Here is a 16,285-nt window from a genome sequence, read left to right on the forward strand (position 1 = left end):
GCCAACTCCACAAGAATTTACTTAGCGAAAGGCTTCTTGAGGGGAAATCTGTAACTCTATGAGATGATTTCACAGAACACAAAGAAGTTTCTCAGAAAGCTTCTTTCTCTTTGTTATCGGAGGATACTTCCTTTGGACCTATAGTCTTCAAACCGATCTGAAATATCAGTTCTCAGATTCCACAGAAATAAGGCTAGCAAAGAGATCTACGAAATACCAAAGTAAATCTGTGAGTGGAAGTCACACATCACAGAGCAGTTTCTCAGAAAGCTTCTTTCCAGATTTCATCTGAGGATATTTCCTTTTTCACCATATCTCTCTATGGGCTTCCAAATATCACTTTGCCAACTCCACAAGCACTGTCTGAGGGAAAGTCTTCTTGAGGGGAAAGCTTTAATTCTGTGAGATGATTTCACAGAACACAAAGAAGTTTCTCAGAAAACTTCTTTCTCTTTGTTATCGGAGCATATTTCCTTTGGCCCTATAGTCTTCAAAGGCATCCGAAATATCTCTTCTCAGATTCCACAGAAATAATTCTAGCAAAGAGATCTACGAAATACAGATGTAACTCTGTGAGATGAATTATCAGAACACTAAGCAGTTTCTCAGAAAGCTTCTTTCCAAGTTTCATCTGAGGATATTTCCTTTTTCACCATAGCCCTCTATGGGCTTCCAAATATCACTTTGCCAATTTCACAAGAACTGTCTTAGCGAAAGTCTTCTGAAGAGGAAAGCTGTAACTCTATGAGATGATTTCACAGAACACAAAGAAGTTTCTCAGAAAGCTTCTTTCTCTTTGTAATTAGAGGATAATTCCTTTGGCCCTATGGTCTTCAAAGGGATCCGAAATATCTGTTCTCAGAATCCACAGAAATAAGGATAGCAAAGAGATCCACGAAATATAGATGTAACTCTGTGAGATGAATTAACAGAACACTAAGCAGTTTCTCAGAAAGCTTCTTTCAAGATTTCATCTGAGGATATTTCGTGTTTCAACGTAGACCACTTTGGCTTCCAAATATCACTTTGCCAATTCCAAAAAAACAGTCTTAGCGAAAGAATTCTTCAGGAGAAAGCTGTAATTCTGTGAGATGACTTCACAGAACACAAAGAAGTTTCTCAGAAAGCTTCTTTCTCTTTGTTATCGGAGGATATTTCCTTTGGCCCTATAGTCTTCAAAGGGATCCGAAATTTCTTTTCTCAGATTCCACAGAAATAAGGCAAGCAAAGAAATCCCCGAAATACAGATGTCACTCTGTGAGTGGAAGTCACACATCACAGAGCAGGTTCACAGAAAGCTTCTTTGCAGATTTCATCTGAGGATATTTCCTTTTTCACCATAGCCCTCTATGGGCTTCCAAATATCACTTTGCGAATTCCACAAGAACTGTCTTAGCGAAAGTCTTCTGGAGAGGAAAGCTGTAACTTGTGAGATGATTTCACAGAACACAAAGAAGTTTCTCAGAAAGCTTCTTTCCCTTTGTTATCGGAGTATATTTCCTTTGGCCCTGTAGTCTTCAAAGGGATTCGAAATGTCTCTTCTCAGATTCAACAGAAATAATTCCAGCAAAGAGATCCACGAAATACACATGTAACACTGTGAGATGAATTAACAGAACACTAAGCAGTTTCTCAGAAAGCTTCCTTCCAGATTTCAACTGAGGATATTTCCTTTTTCACCATAGCCCTCTACGGGCTTCCAAATATCACTTTTCCAATTACACAAGAAGTGTCTTAGCGAAAGGCTTCTTGAGGGGAAAGCTGTAACTCTGATTGATGATTTCACAGAACACAAAGAAGTTTCTCAAAAAGCTTCTTTCTCTTTGTTATCGGAGGATATTTCCTTCGGCCCTTTAGTCTTCAAAGGGTTCCGAAATATCTGTTCTCAGATTCCACAGAAATAAGGGTAGAAAAGATATCCACGAAACACAGATGTAACTCTGAGAGATGAATTAACAGAATACTAAGAAGTTTTTTAGAAAGCTTCTTTCAGATTTCATCTGAGGATATTTCTTTTTTCACCATAGCCCTCTACGGGCTTCCAAATATCACTTTTCCAGTTCCACAATAACTGTCTTAGCGAAAGGCTTCTTGAGGGGAAAGCTGTAACTCTGAGAGATGATTTCACAGAACACAAAGAAGTTTCTCAGAAAGCTTCTTTCTCTTTGTTATCGGAGGATATTTCCTTCGGCCCTATAGTCTTCAAAGGGATCCGAAATATCTGTTCTCAGATTCCACAGAAATAAGGCTAGCAAAGAGATCCACGAAATGCAGATGTAACTCTGTGAGTGGAAGTCACTAGTCACAGAGCAGTTTCTCAGAAAGCTTCTTTCCAGATTTCATCTGAGGATATTTCGTTTTTCACCATAGCTCTCTACGGGCTTCCAAATATCACTTTTCCAATTCCACAGGAACTGTCTTAGCGAAAGGCTTCTTGAGGGGAATGCTGTAACTCTGAGAGATGATTTCACAGAACACAAAGAAGTTTCTCAGACAGCTTCTTTCTCTTTGTTATCGGAGGATATTTCCTTTGGCCCTAAAGTCTTCAAAGGGATCCGAAATATCTGTTCTCAGATTCCGCAGAAATAAAGCTAGCATAGAGATCCACGAAATACACATGTAACTCTGTGAGATGAATTAACAGAACACTAAGAGTTTCTTACAAAGATTCTTTCCAGATTTCATCTGAGTATATTTCCTTTTTCACCATAGCCCTCTAAGGGGTTAAAAATATTACTTTGTCAATTCCCCAAGAACTGTCTTACCGAAAGGCGTCTTGAGGGGAAAGCTGTAACTCTGTGAGATGATTTCACAGAACACAAAGAAGTTTCTCAGAAAGCTTCTTTCTCTTTGTTATCGGAGGATATTTCCTTTGGCCCTATAGTCTTGAAAGGGATGCGAAATATCTGTTCTCAGATTCCACAGGAATAAGGCTAGAAAAGAGATCCACGGAATACAGATGTAACTCTCTGAGTGGAAGTGACTCATCACAGAGCAGTTTCTCAGAAAGCTTCCTTCCAGATTTCATCTGAGGATATTTCCTTTTTCACCATAGCCCTCTATGGGCTTCCAAATATCACTTTGCCAGTTCCACAAGAACAGGCTTAGCGAGAGACTTCTTAAGGGGAAAGCTGTAACTCAGTGAGATGATTTCACAGAACACAAAGAAGTTTCTCAGAAAGCTTCTTTCCCTTTGTTATCGGAGGATATTTGCTTTGGCCCTGTAGTCTTCAAAGGGATCCGAAATGTCTCTTCTCAGATTCAACAGAAATAATTCCAGCAAAGAGATCGACGAAATACACATGTAGCTCTGTGAGATGAATTAACAGAACACTAAGCAGTTTCTCAGAAAGCTTCTTTCCAGATTTCAACTGAGGATATTTCCTTTTTCACCATTGCCCTCTACGGGCTTCCAAATATCACTTTGCCAATTCCACAAGAACTGTCTTAGCGAAAGGCTTCTTGAGGGGAAAGCTGTATCTCTGAGAGATGATTTCACAGAACACAAAGAAGTTTCTCAGAAAGCTTTTTTGTCTTTGTTATCGGAGGATATATCCTTCAGCCCCATAGTCTTCAAAGGGATCCGAAATATCTGTTCTCAGATTCCACAGAAATAAGGCTAGCAAGGGAATCACGAAATACAGATGTAACTCTGTGAGTGGAAGTCACACATCACAGAACAGCTTCTTAGAAAATTTCTTTCCAGATTTAATCTGAGGATATTTACTTTTTCACCATATCCCTATATGGGCTGGCAAATATCACTTTGCCAATTCCTCGAGAACTGTCTAAGCGAAGGGCTTCTTGAGGTGAAAGCTGTAACTCTGAGAGATGATTTCACAGAACACAAAGAAGTTTCTCAGAAAGCTTCTTTCTCTTTGTTATCGGAGGATATTTCCTTTGTCCCTATAGTCTTCAAAGGGATCCGAAATATCTGTTCTCAGATTCCACAGAAATAAGGCTAGCAAAGAGATCCACGAAATACACATGTAACTCTGGGAGATGAATTAACAGAATACTAAGCAGTATCTCAGAAAGCTTCTTTCCAGATTTCATCTGAGAATATTTCCTTTTTCACCATAGCCCTCTATTGGCTTCCAAATATCACTTTGCCTATTCCACAAGAAGTGACTTAGCGAAAGGCTTCTTGAGGGGAAAGCTGTAACTCTGTGAGATGATTTCACGGAACACAAAGAAGTTTCTCAGAAAGCTTCTTTCTCTTTGTTGTCGGAGGATAATTCCTTTGGCCCTATAGTCTTCAAAGGCATCAGAAATATCTGTTCTCAGATTCCACAGAAATAAGACCAGCAAAGAGATCCACGAAATACAGATAAAACCCTTTGAGATGAATTAACAGAACAGTTAGCAGTTTCTCAGAAAGCTTCTTTCCAGATTTCATCGGAAGATATTTCCTTTTTCACCATAGCCCTCTATGGGCTTCCAAATATCACTTTACCAATTCCACAAGAACTGTCTTAGCGAAATGATTCTTGAGGGGAAAGCTGTAGCTCTGTGAGATGATTTCAGAGAACACAAAGAAGTTTCTCAGAAAGTTTCTTTCTCTTTGTGATTGGAGGATATTTGCTTTCGCCCTATAGTCTTCAAAGAGATCCGAAATATCTGTTCCCAGATTCCACAGAAATAAGGCTAGCAAAGAGATCCATGAAATAGAGATGTAACGTGGTGAGATGAATTAACAGAACTCTAAGTAGTTTGTCAGAATGCTTCTTTCCAGATTTCATCTGTGGATATTTCCTTTTTCACCATAGACCTCTATGGGCTTCCAAATATCACTTTGCCAATTCCACAAGAACTATCTTAGCGAAAGGCTTCTTGAGTTGAAAGTTGTAACTATCAGAGATGATTTCACAGAATACAAAGAAGTTTCTCAGAAAACTTCTTTCTCTTTGTTATCGGATGATATTTCCTTTTGCCCTATAGTCTTCAAAGGGATACGAAATATCTGTTCTCAGACTCCACAGAAATAAGGCTAGCAAAGAGATCCACGAAATACAGATGTAATACTTTGATATGAATAAACAGAACACTAAGCAGTTTCTCAGAAAGCTTTTTTCCAGATTTCATCTGAGGATATTTCCTTTTTCACCATAGCCCTCTATGGGCTTACAAATATTACTTTGCCAATTCCACAAGAACTGTCTTATCGAAAGGCTTCTTGAGGGGAAAGCTGTAACTCTGTGAGATGATTTCACAGAACACAAAGAAGTTTCTCAGAAAGTTTCTTTCTCTTTTTTATCGGAAGATATTTCCTTTGGCCCTATAATCTTAAAAGGGATCCGAAATATCTGTTCTCAGATTCCACAGAAATAAGGCTAGCAAAGACATCCACGAAATACAGATGTAACTATGTGAGTAGAAGTCACTAATCAGAGAGGAGTTTCTCAGGAAGCTTCTTTCCAGATTTCATCTGAGGATATTTCCTTTTTCACCATAGCCCGCTACGGGCTTCCAAATATCACTTTTCCAATTCCACAGGAACTGTCGAACCGAAAGGCTTCTGGAGGGTAAAGCTGGAACTCTGTGAGATGATTTCAGAGAACACAAACAAGTTTCTCAGAAATCAACTTTCTCTTTGTTATCGGAGGATATTTCCTTTGGCCCTATAGTCTTCAAAGGGATCCGAAATATGTGTTCTCAGATTACACATAAATAAGGCTAGCAAGGAGATCCACGAAATATATATGTAACTCTGTGAGTTTAAGTCACACATGACAGAGCAGTTTCTCAGAAAGCTTCTTTCCAGATTTCATCTGAGGATATTTCCTTTTTCACGGTAGCCCTCTATGGGCTTCCAAACATCACTTTGCCAATTCCACAAGAACTGTCTTAGCGAAAGGCTTCTTGAGAGAAAAGCTGTAAATCTGTGAGATGATTTCACAGAACACAAAGAAGTTTCTCAGAAAGTTTCTTTTCTTTGTTATCGGAGGATATTTCCTTTGGCCCTATAGTCTTCAAAGGGATCCGAAATACCTGTTCTCAGATTCCACAGAAATAAGGCTAGCAAAGAGATCCAAGAAATACAGATGTAACTCTGTGAGTGGAAGTCACAAATCACAGAGCAGTTTCTCAGAAAGCTTTTTTCCAGATTTCATCTGAGGTTATTTCATTTTTCACCATATCCCTCTATGGGCTCCAAATATCACTTTACCAATTCCACAAGAACTGTCTTAACGAAAGGCTTCTTGAGGGGAAAGCTGTAACTCTGTGAGATGATTTCACAGAACACAAAGAAGTTTCTCGGAAAGCTTCTTTTCCTTTGTTATCGGAGGATATTGCCTTTGGCCCTATAGTCTTCAAAGGGATCCGAAATATCTGTTCTCAGTTTTCACTGAAATAAGGGTAGTAAAGAGATCCACGAAATACAGATGTAACTCTCTGAGTGGAAGTCACACATCACAGAGTACTTTCTCAGAAAGCTTTTTTTGCAGATTTCATCTGAGGACATTTCCTTTTTCACCGTAGCCCTATAGGGGCTTTCAAATATCCCTTTGCCAATTCGCAAGAACTGTCTTAGCGAAAGGCTTCTTGAGGGTAAAGCTGTAACTCTGTGAGATGATTGCACAGAACGCTAAGAAGTTTCTCAGAAAGCTTCTTTCTCTTTGTTATCGGAGGATATTTCCTTCGGCCCTATATGCTTCAAAGGGATCCGAAATATCTGTTCTCAGATTCCACAGAAATAAGGGTAGCAAAGAGATCCACGAAATACAGATGTAACTCTGTGAGATGAATTAACAGAACACTAAGCAGTTTCTCAGAAAGCTTCTATCCAGATTTCATCTGAAGATATTCCCTTTTTCACCATAGCGCTCTACGGGCCTCCAAATATCACTTTTCCAATTCCACAAGAACTGTCTTAGCGAAAGGCTACTTGAAGGGAAAGCTGTAACTCTGAGAGATGATTTCACAGAACACAAAGAAGGTTCTCAGAAAGCTTCTTTCTCTTTGTTATCGGAGGATATTTCCTTTGGCCCTATAGTCTTCAAAGGGATCCGAAATATCTGTTCTCACATTCCACAGAAATAAGGCTAGCAAAGAGATCCACGAAATACAGATGTAACTCTGTGAGTGGAAGTCACAAATCACAGAGCAGTTTCTCACAAATCTTCTTTCCAGATTTCATCTCAGGTTATTTCCTTTTTCACCATAGCTCTCTAAGGGCTTCCAAATATCACTTTGCCAATTCCTCAAGAACTGTCTTAGCGAAAGGCTTCTTGAGGGGAACGCTGTAACTCTGTGAGATGATTTCACAGAACACAAAGAATTTTCTCAGAAACGTTCTTTCTCTTTGTTATAGGAGGATATTGCCATTGGCCCTATAGTCTTCAAAGAGATCCGAAATATCTGTTGTCACATCCCACAGAAATATGGCTAGCAAAGAGATCAATGAAATACAGTTGTAACTCTGTGAGATAAATTAACAGAACACTAAGCAGTTTCTCAGAAAGCTTCTTTCCAGATTTCATCTGAGGATATTTCCTTTTTCACCATAGCCCTATATGGGCTTCCAAATATCCCTTTGCCAATTCCACAAGAACTGTCTTCGCAAAAGGTTTCTTGAGGAGAAAGCTGTAACTCTGAGAGATGATTTCACAGAACACTAAGTAGTGTCTCAGAAAGCTTCTTTCTCTTTGTTATCGGAGGATATTTCCTTCGGCCCTATAATCTTCAAAGGGATCCGAAATATCTGTAATCAGATTCCACAGAAATAAGGATAGCATAGAGATCCACGAAATACAGATGTAACTCTGTGAGATGAATTAAAAGAAAACTAATCAGTTTCTCAGAAAGCTTCTTTCCTGATTTCATCTGAGATTATTTCCTTTTTCACCACAGCCCACTACGGGATTCCAAATATCACTTTGCCAATTCCACAAGAACTGTCTTAGCGAAAGGCTCTTGAGGAGGAAGCTGTAACTCTGTGAGATTATTTAACAGAACACAAAGAATTTTCTGAGAAAGTTTCTTTCTCTTTGTTATCGGAGGATATTTCCTTTGGCCCTATAGTCTTCAAAGGGATTCGAAATATCTGTTCTCAGATTCCACAGAAAAAAGGCTAGCAAAGAGATCCACGAAATACAGATGTAACTCTGTGAGATGAATTAACAGAACACTAAGCAGTTTCTCAGTAAGCTTCTTTCCAGATTTCATCTGAGGATATTTCGTGTTTCACCGTAGCCCTCTATGGCTTCCAAATATCACTTTGCCAATTCCAAAAGAACAGTCTTAGCGAAAGGGTTCTTGAGGGGAAAGCTGTAACTCTGTGAGATGATTTCACAGAACAGAAAGAATTTTCTCAGAATGTTTCTTTCTCTTTGTTATCGGAGGATATTTCCTTTGGCCCTATAGTCTTCAAAGGGATCCCAAATATCTGTTCTCAGATTCCACAGAAATAAGGCTAGCAAAGAGATCCACGAAATACAGATGTAACTCCGTGAGTGGAAGTCACAAATCAAAGAGCAGTTTCTCAGAAAGCTTCTCTCCAGATTTCATCTGAGGATATTTCCTTTTTCACCCTTGCCCTCTATGGGCTTCCAAATATCACTTTGCCAATTCCACAAGAACTGTCTTAGCGAAAGGCTTCTTGAGGGGAAGGCTGTAACTCTGAGAGATGATTTCTCAGAACACAAAGAAGTTTCTCAGAAAGCTTCTTTCTCTTTTTTATCTGAGGATATTTCCTTTGGCGATATAGTCTTCAAAGGGATCCAAAATATCTGTTCTCAGATTCCACAGAAATAAGGCTAGCAAAGAGATCCACGAAATACAGACGTAACTCTGTGAGTGGAAGTCACAAATCTCTGAGCAGTTTCTCAGAACGCTTCTCTCCAGATTTCTCCTGAGGATATTTCCTTTTTCACCATAGCCCTCTACGGTCTTCCAAATATCACTTTTCCAATTCCAACAGAACTGTCTTAGAGAAAGGCTTCTTGAGGGGAAAGCTTTAACTCTGTGAGACGATTTCACAGAACACAAAGAAGTTTCTCAGAAAGCTTCTTTCTCTTTGTTATCGGAGGATATTTTCTTCGGCCCTGTAGTCTTCCAAGGGATCCCAAATATCTGTTCTCAATTCCACAGAAATAAGGCTAGCAAAGAGACTCACGAAATACAGATGTAACTCTGTGAGTGGAAGTCACACATCACAGAGCAGTTTCTCAGAAAGCTTCTTTCCAGATTTCATCTGGGGATATTTCCTTTATCACCATAGCCCTCTATGGGCTTCCAAATATCACTTGCCAATTTCACAAGAACTGTCTTAGCGAAAGGCTTCTTGAGGGGAAAGCTGTAACTCTGTGAGATGATTTCAAAGAACACAAAGATGTTTCTCAGAAAGCTTCTTTCTCTTTGTTATCGGAGGATATTTCCTTTGGCACTATAGTCCTCAAAGGGATCCGAAATATCTGTTCTCAGATTCCACAGAAATAAGGTTAGCAAAGAGATCCACGAAATACAGATGTAACTCTGTGAGATGAATTAACAGAACACTAAGCAGTTTCTCACAAACCTTCTTTCCAGATTTCATCTAAGGATATTTCCTTTTCCACCATAGCCCTCTATGGTCTTCCAAATATCACTTTGTCAATTCCACAAGTACTGTCTTAGCGAAAGGCTTCTGGAGGGGAAAGCTGTAACTCTGAGAGATGATTACACAGAACACAAAGAAGTTTCTCAGAAAGCTTCTTTCTCTTTGTTATCGGAGGATATTTCCTTTGGCCCTATAGTCTTCAACGGGATCCGAAATATCTATTCTCAGATTCCTCAGATAAGGCTAGCAACGAGATCCACGAAATACAGATGTAACTCTGTGAGATGAATTAACAGAACACTAAGCAGTTTCTCAGAAAGCTTCTTTCCAGATATCATCTGAGGATATTTCCTTTTTCACCGTAGCCCTCTATAGGCCTTCAAATATCACTTTGCGAATTCCACAAGAACTGTCTTAGCAAAAGGCTTCTTGAGGGGAAAGCTGTAACTCTGGGAGATGATTTCACAGAACACAAAGTAGTTTCTCAGAAAGCTTCTTTCTGCTTGTTATCGGAGGATATTTCCTTTGGCCCTATAGTCTTCAAAGGGATCCGAAATATCTGTTCTCAGATTCCACAGAAATAAGGCTAGCAAAGAGATCCACGAAATACAGATGTAACTCTGTGAGATGAATTAACAGAACACTAAGTAGTTTCTCTGAAAACTTCTTTCCAGATTTCATCTGAGTATATTTCCTTTTTCACCATAGCCCTCTAAGGGCTTCCAAATATCACTTTGCAATTCCACAAGAACTGTCTTAGTGAAAGGCTTCTTGTCGGGAAAGCTGTAACTCTGTGATTTGATTTCACAGAACACAAAGAAGTTTCTCAGAAAGCTTCTTTCTCTTTGTTATCGGAGGATATTTCCTTTGGCCCTATAGTCTTCAAAGGGATCCGAAATATCTGTTCTCAGATTCCACAGAAAAAAGGCTAGCAGTAATACAGATGAAACTCTGTGAGATGATTTCACAGAACACAAAGAAGTTTCTTCGAAAGCTTCTTTCTCTTTGTTATCGGAGGATATTTCCTTTGGCCCTATAGTCTTCCAAGTGATCCGAAATATCTCTTTTCAGATTTCACAGAAATAAGGCTAGCAAAGAGATCCACGAAATACAGATGTAACTCTGTGAGATGAATTAGCAGAACACTAAGCAGTTTCTCAGAAAGCTTCTTTCCAGATTTCATCTGAGGATATTTCCTTTTTCACCATAGCCCTCTATGGGCTTCCAATTATCACTTTGCCAATTCCACAAGAACTGTGTTAGCGAAAGGCTTCTTGAGGGGAAAGCTGTAACTCCGTGAGGTGATTTCACAGAACACAAAGAAGTTTTTCAGAAAGCTTCTATCTCTTTGTTATCCGAGGATATTTCCTTGGCCCTATAGTCTTCAAAGGGATACGAAATATCTGTTCTCAGATTCCACAGAAATAAGGCTAACAAAGAGATCCACGAAATACAGATGTAACTCTGTGAGATAAATTAACAGAACACTAAGCAGTTTCTCACAAAGCTTCTTTCCAGATTTCAACTGAGGATATTTCCTTTTTCACCATAGCCCTTCATGGGATTCCAAATATCACTATGCCAATTCCACAAGAACTGTCTTAGCGAAAGGCTTCTTGGCGGAAAGACGAAACTGTTTGAGATTATTTCACAGAACACAAAGAAGTTTCTGAAAGCTTCTTTCTCTTTGTTATCGGAGGATATTTCCTTTTGCCCTATAGTCTTAAAGGAATCCGAAATATCTGTTCCCAGATTCCACAGAAATAAGGCTACCAAAGAGACTCACGAAATACAGATGTAACTCTGTGTGTGGAAGTCACACATCACAGAGCAGTTTCTCAGAAAGCTTCTTTCCAGATTTCATCTGAGGATATTTCCTTTTTCACCATAGCCCTCTATGGGCTTCCAAATATCACTTGCCAATTCCACAAGAACTGTCTTAGCGAAAGGCTTCTTGAGGGGAAAGCTGTAACTCTGTGAGATGATTTCAAAGAACACAAAGAAGTTTCTCAGAAAGCTTCTTTCTCTTTGTTATCGGAGGATATTTCCTTTGGCCCTATAGTCCTCAAAGGGATCCGAAATATCTGTTCTCAGATTCCACAGAAATAAGGCTAGCAACGAGATCCACGAAATACAGATGTAACTCTGTGAGATGAATTAACAGAACACTAAGAAGTTTCTCAGAAAGCTTCTTTCCAGATTTCATCTGAGGATATTTCCTTTTTCACCATAGCCCTCTATGGGCTTCCAAATATCACTTTGCGAATTCCACAAGAACTGTCTTAGCGAAAGGCTTCTTGAGGAGAAAGCTGAAACTCTGTGAGATGATTTCACAGAACACAAAGAAGTTTCTCAGAAAGCTTCTTTCTCTTTGTTTTCGGAGGATATTTCCTTTGGACCTACAGTCTTCAAAGCAATCCGAAATATCTGTTCTCAGATTCCACAGAAATAAGGCTAGCAAAGAGATCCACGAAATACAGATGTAACTCTGTGAGATGAATTAACAGATAACTAATCTGTTTCTCAGAAAGCTTCTTTCCAGATTTCATCTGAGGATATTTCCTTTTTCACCATAGTCCACAATGGGCTTTCAAATATCACTTTGCCAATTCCACAAGGACTGTCTTTGCGAAAGGCTTCTTGAGGGGAAAGCTGTAACTCTGTGAGATGATTTCACAGAACACAAAGAAGTTTCTCGAAAGCTTCTTTCTCTTTGTTATTGGAGGATATTTCCTTTGGCCCTATAGTCTTCAAAGGGATCCGAAATATCTGTTCTCAGATTCCACAGAAATAAGGCTAGCAAAGAGATCCACGACATACAGATGTAACTCTGTGTGTGGAAGTCACACATCCCAAAGCAGTTTCTCAGAAAGCTTCTTTCCAGATTTCCTCTGAGGATATTTCTTTTCATCAAAGCCTTCTATGGTCTTCCAAATATCACTTTGCCTATTCCAAAAGAACTGTTTTACCGAAAGGCTTCTTGAGGGGAAAGCTGCAACTCTGTGAGACGATTTCAGGGAACACAAAGAAGTTTCTCAGAAAGCTTCTTCCTCTTTTTTATCGGAGGATATTTCCTTTGGCCCTATAGTCTTCAAAGGGATCCGAAATATCTGTTCTGAGATTCCACAGAAATAAGGCTAGCAAAGAGATCCATGAAATACAGATGTAAATCTGTCAGATGAATTAACAGAACACAAAGCAGTTTCTCAGAAAGCTTCTTTCCAGATATCATCTGAGGATATTTCCTTTTTCACCGTAGCCCTCTATGGGCCGTCAAATATCACTTTGCGAATTCCACAAGAACTGTCTTAGCAAAAGGCTTGTTGAGGGGAAAGCTGTAACTCTGGGAGATGATTTCACAGAACACAAGGAAGTTTCTCAGAAAGCCTCTTTCTGCTTGTTATCGGAGGATATTTCCTTTGGCCCTATAGTCTTCAAAGGGATCCGAAATATCTGTTCTCAGATTCCACAGAAATAAGGCTAGCAAAGAGATCCACGAAATACAGATGTAACTCTGTGAGATGAATTAACAGAACACTAAGAAGTTTCTCAGAAAGCTTCTTTCCAGATTTCATCTGAGGATATTTCCTTTTTCACCATAGCCCTCTATGGGCTTCCAAATATCACTTTGCGAATTCCACAAGAACTGTCTTAGCGAAAGGCTTCTTGAGGAGAAAGCTGAAACTCTGTGAGATGATTTCACAGAACACAAAGAAGTTTCTCAGAAAGCTTCTTTCTCTTTGTTTTCGGAGGATATTTCCTTTGGACCTACAGTCTTCAAAGCAATCCGAAATATCTGTTCTCAGATTCCACAGAAATAAGGCTAGCAAAGAGATCCACGAAATACAGATGTAACTCTGTGAGATGAATTAACAGATAACTAATCTGTTTCTCAGAAAGCTTCTTTCCAGATTTCATCTGAGGATATTTCCTTTTTCACCATAGTCCACAATGGGCTTTCAAATATCACTTTGCCAATTCCACAAGGACTGTCTTTGCGAAAGGCTTCTTGAGGGGAAAGCTGTAACTCTGTGAGATGATTTCACAGAACACAAAGAAGTTTCTCGAAAGCTTCTTTCTCTTTGTTATTGGAGGATATTTCCTTTGGCCCTATAGTCTTCAAAGGGATCCGAAATATCTGTTCTCAGATTCCACAGAAATAAGGCTAGCAAAGAGATCCACGACATACAGATGTAACTCTGTGTGTGGAAGTCACACATCCCAAAGCAGTTTCTCAGAAAGCTTCTTTCCAGATTTCCTCTGAGGATATTTCTTTTCATCAAAGCCTTCTATGGTCTTCCAAATATCACTTTGCCTATTCCAAAAGAACTGTTTTACCGAAAGGCTTCTTGAGGGGAAAGCTGCAACTCTGTGAGACGATTTCAGGGAACACAAAGAAGTTTCTCAGAAAGCTTCTTCCTCTTTTTTATCGGAGGATATTTCCTTTGGCCCTATAGTCTTCAAAGGGATCCGAAATATCTGTTCTGAGATTCCACAGAAATAAGGCTAGCAAAGAGATCCATGAAATACAGATGTAAATCTGTCAGATGAATTAACAGAACACAAAGCAGTTTCTCAGAAAGCTTCTTTCCAGATATCATCTGAGGATATTTCCTTTTTCACCGTAGCCCTCTATGGGCCGTCAAATATCACTTTGCGAATTCCACAAGAACTGTCTTAGCAAAAGGCTTGTTGAGGGGAAAGCTGTAACTCTGGGAGATGATTTCACAGAACACAAGGAAGTTTCTCAGAAAGCCTCTTTCTGCTTGTTATCGGAGTATATTTCCTTTGGCCCTATAGTCTTCAAAGGGATCCGAAATATCTGTTCTCAGATTCCACAGAAATAAGGCTAGCAAAGAGATCCACGAAATACAGATGTAACTCTGTGAGATGAATTAACAGAACACTAAGTAGTTTCTCTGAAAACTTCTTTCCAGATTTCATCTGAGGATATTTCCTTTTTCACCATAGCCCTCTATGGGCTTCCAAATATCACTTTGCCAATTCCACAAGAACTGTCTTAGGAAAGGCTTCCTGTCGGGAAAGCTGTAACTCTGTGAGTTGATTTCACAGAACACAAAGAAGTTTCTCAGAAAGCTTCTTTCTCTTTGTTATCGGAGGATATTACCTTTGGCCCTATAGTCTTCAAAGGTATCCGAAATATCTGTTCTCAGATTCCACAGAAAAAAGGGTAGCAATAATACATATGAAACTCTGTGAGATGATTTCACAGAACACAAAGAAGTTTCTTCGAAAGCTTCTTTCTCTTTGTTATGGGGGGATATTTCCTTTGGCCCTGTAGTCTTCAAGGGGATGCGAAATATCTCTTTTCAGATTTCACAGAAATAAGGCTAGCAAAGAGACTCACGAAATACAGATGTAACTCTGTGAGTGGAAGTCACACATCACAGAGCAGTTTCTCAGAAACTTCTTTCCAGATTTCATCTGAGGATATTTCCTTTTTTACCATAGCCCTCTATGGGCTTCCAAATATCACTTGCCAATTCCACAAGAACTCTCTTAGCGAAAGGCTTCTTGAGGGGAAAGCTGTAACTCTGTGAGATTATTTGAAAGAACACAAAGATGTTTCTCAGAAAGCTTCTTTCTCTTTGTTATCGGAGGATATTTCCTTTGGCCCTATAGTCCTCAAAGGGATCCGAATTATCTGTTCTCAGTTTCCACAGAAATAAGGTTAGCAAAGAGATCCACGAAATACAGATGTAACTCTGTGAGATGAATTAACAGAACACTAAGCAGTTTCTCACAAACCTTCTTTCCAGATTTCATCTAAGGATATTTCCTTTTCCACCATAGCTCTCTATGGTCTTCCAAATATCACTTTGTCAATTCCACAAGTACTGTCTTAGCGAAAGGCTTCTGGAGGGGAAAGCTGTAACTCTGTGAGATGATTACACAGAACACAAAGAAGTTTCTCAGAAAGCTTCTTTCTCTTTGTTATCGTAGGATATTTCCTTTGGCCCTATAGTCTTCAAAGGGATCCGAAATATCTACTCTCAGATTCCACAGAAATAAGGCTAGCAACGAGATCCACGAAATACAGATGTAACTCTGTGAGATGAATTAACAGAACACTAAGCAGTTTCTCAGAAAGCTTCTTTCCAGAATTCATGTGAGGATATTTCCTTTTTCACCATAGCCCTCTATGGGCTTCCAAATATCACTTTGCGAATTCCACAAGAACTGTCTTAGCAAAAGGCTTCTTGAGGAGAAAGCTGTAACTCTGTGAGATGATTTCACAGAACACAAAGAAGTTCCTCAGAGAGCTTCTTTCTCTTTGTTTTCGGAGGATATTTCCTTTGACCCTATAGTCTTCAAAGGGATCCAAAATATCTGTTCTCAGATTCCACAGAAATAAGGCTAGCAAGGAGATCCACGAAATACAGATGTAACTCTGTGAGATGAATTAACAGAACACTAAGCAGTTTCTCAGAAAGCTTCTTTCCAGATTTCTTCTGAGGATATTTCCTTTTTCACCATAGCCCTCTAAGGGCTTCCAAATATCATTTTGCCAATTCCACAAGAACTGTCTTAGCGAAAGGCTTCTTGAGGAAAAAGCTGTAACTCTGTGAGATGATTTCACAGAACACAAAGAAGTTTCTCAGAAAGCTTCTTTCCTTTTTTTTCAGAGGATATTTCCTTTGGACCTACAGTCTTCAAAGCGATCCGAAATATCTGTTCTCAGATTCCACAGAAATAAGGCTAGCAAAGAGATCCACGAAATAC

The sequence above is a fragment of the Macaca fascicularis genome, chromosome 9 (genome assembly GCF_037993035.2).
Source record: "Macaca fascicularis isolate 582-1 chromosome 9, T2T-MFA8v1.1".
In the NCBI taxonomy this organism is placed as follows: Eukaryota; Metazoa; Chordata; class Mammalia; order Primates; family Cercopithecidae; genus Macaca; species Macaca fascicularis.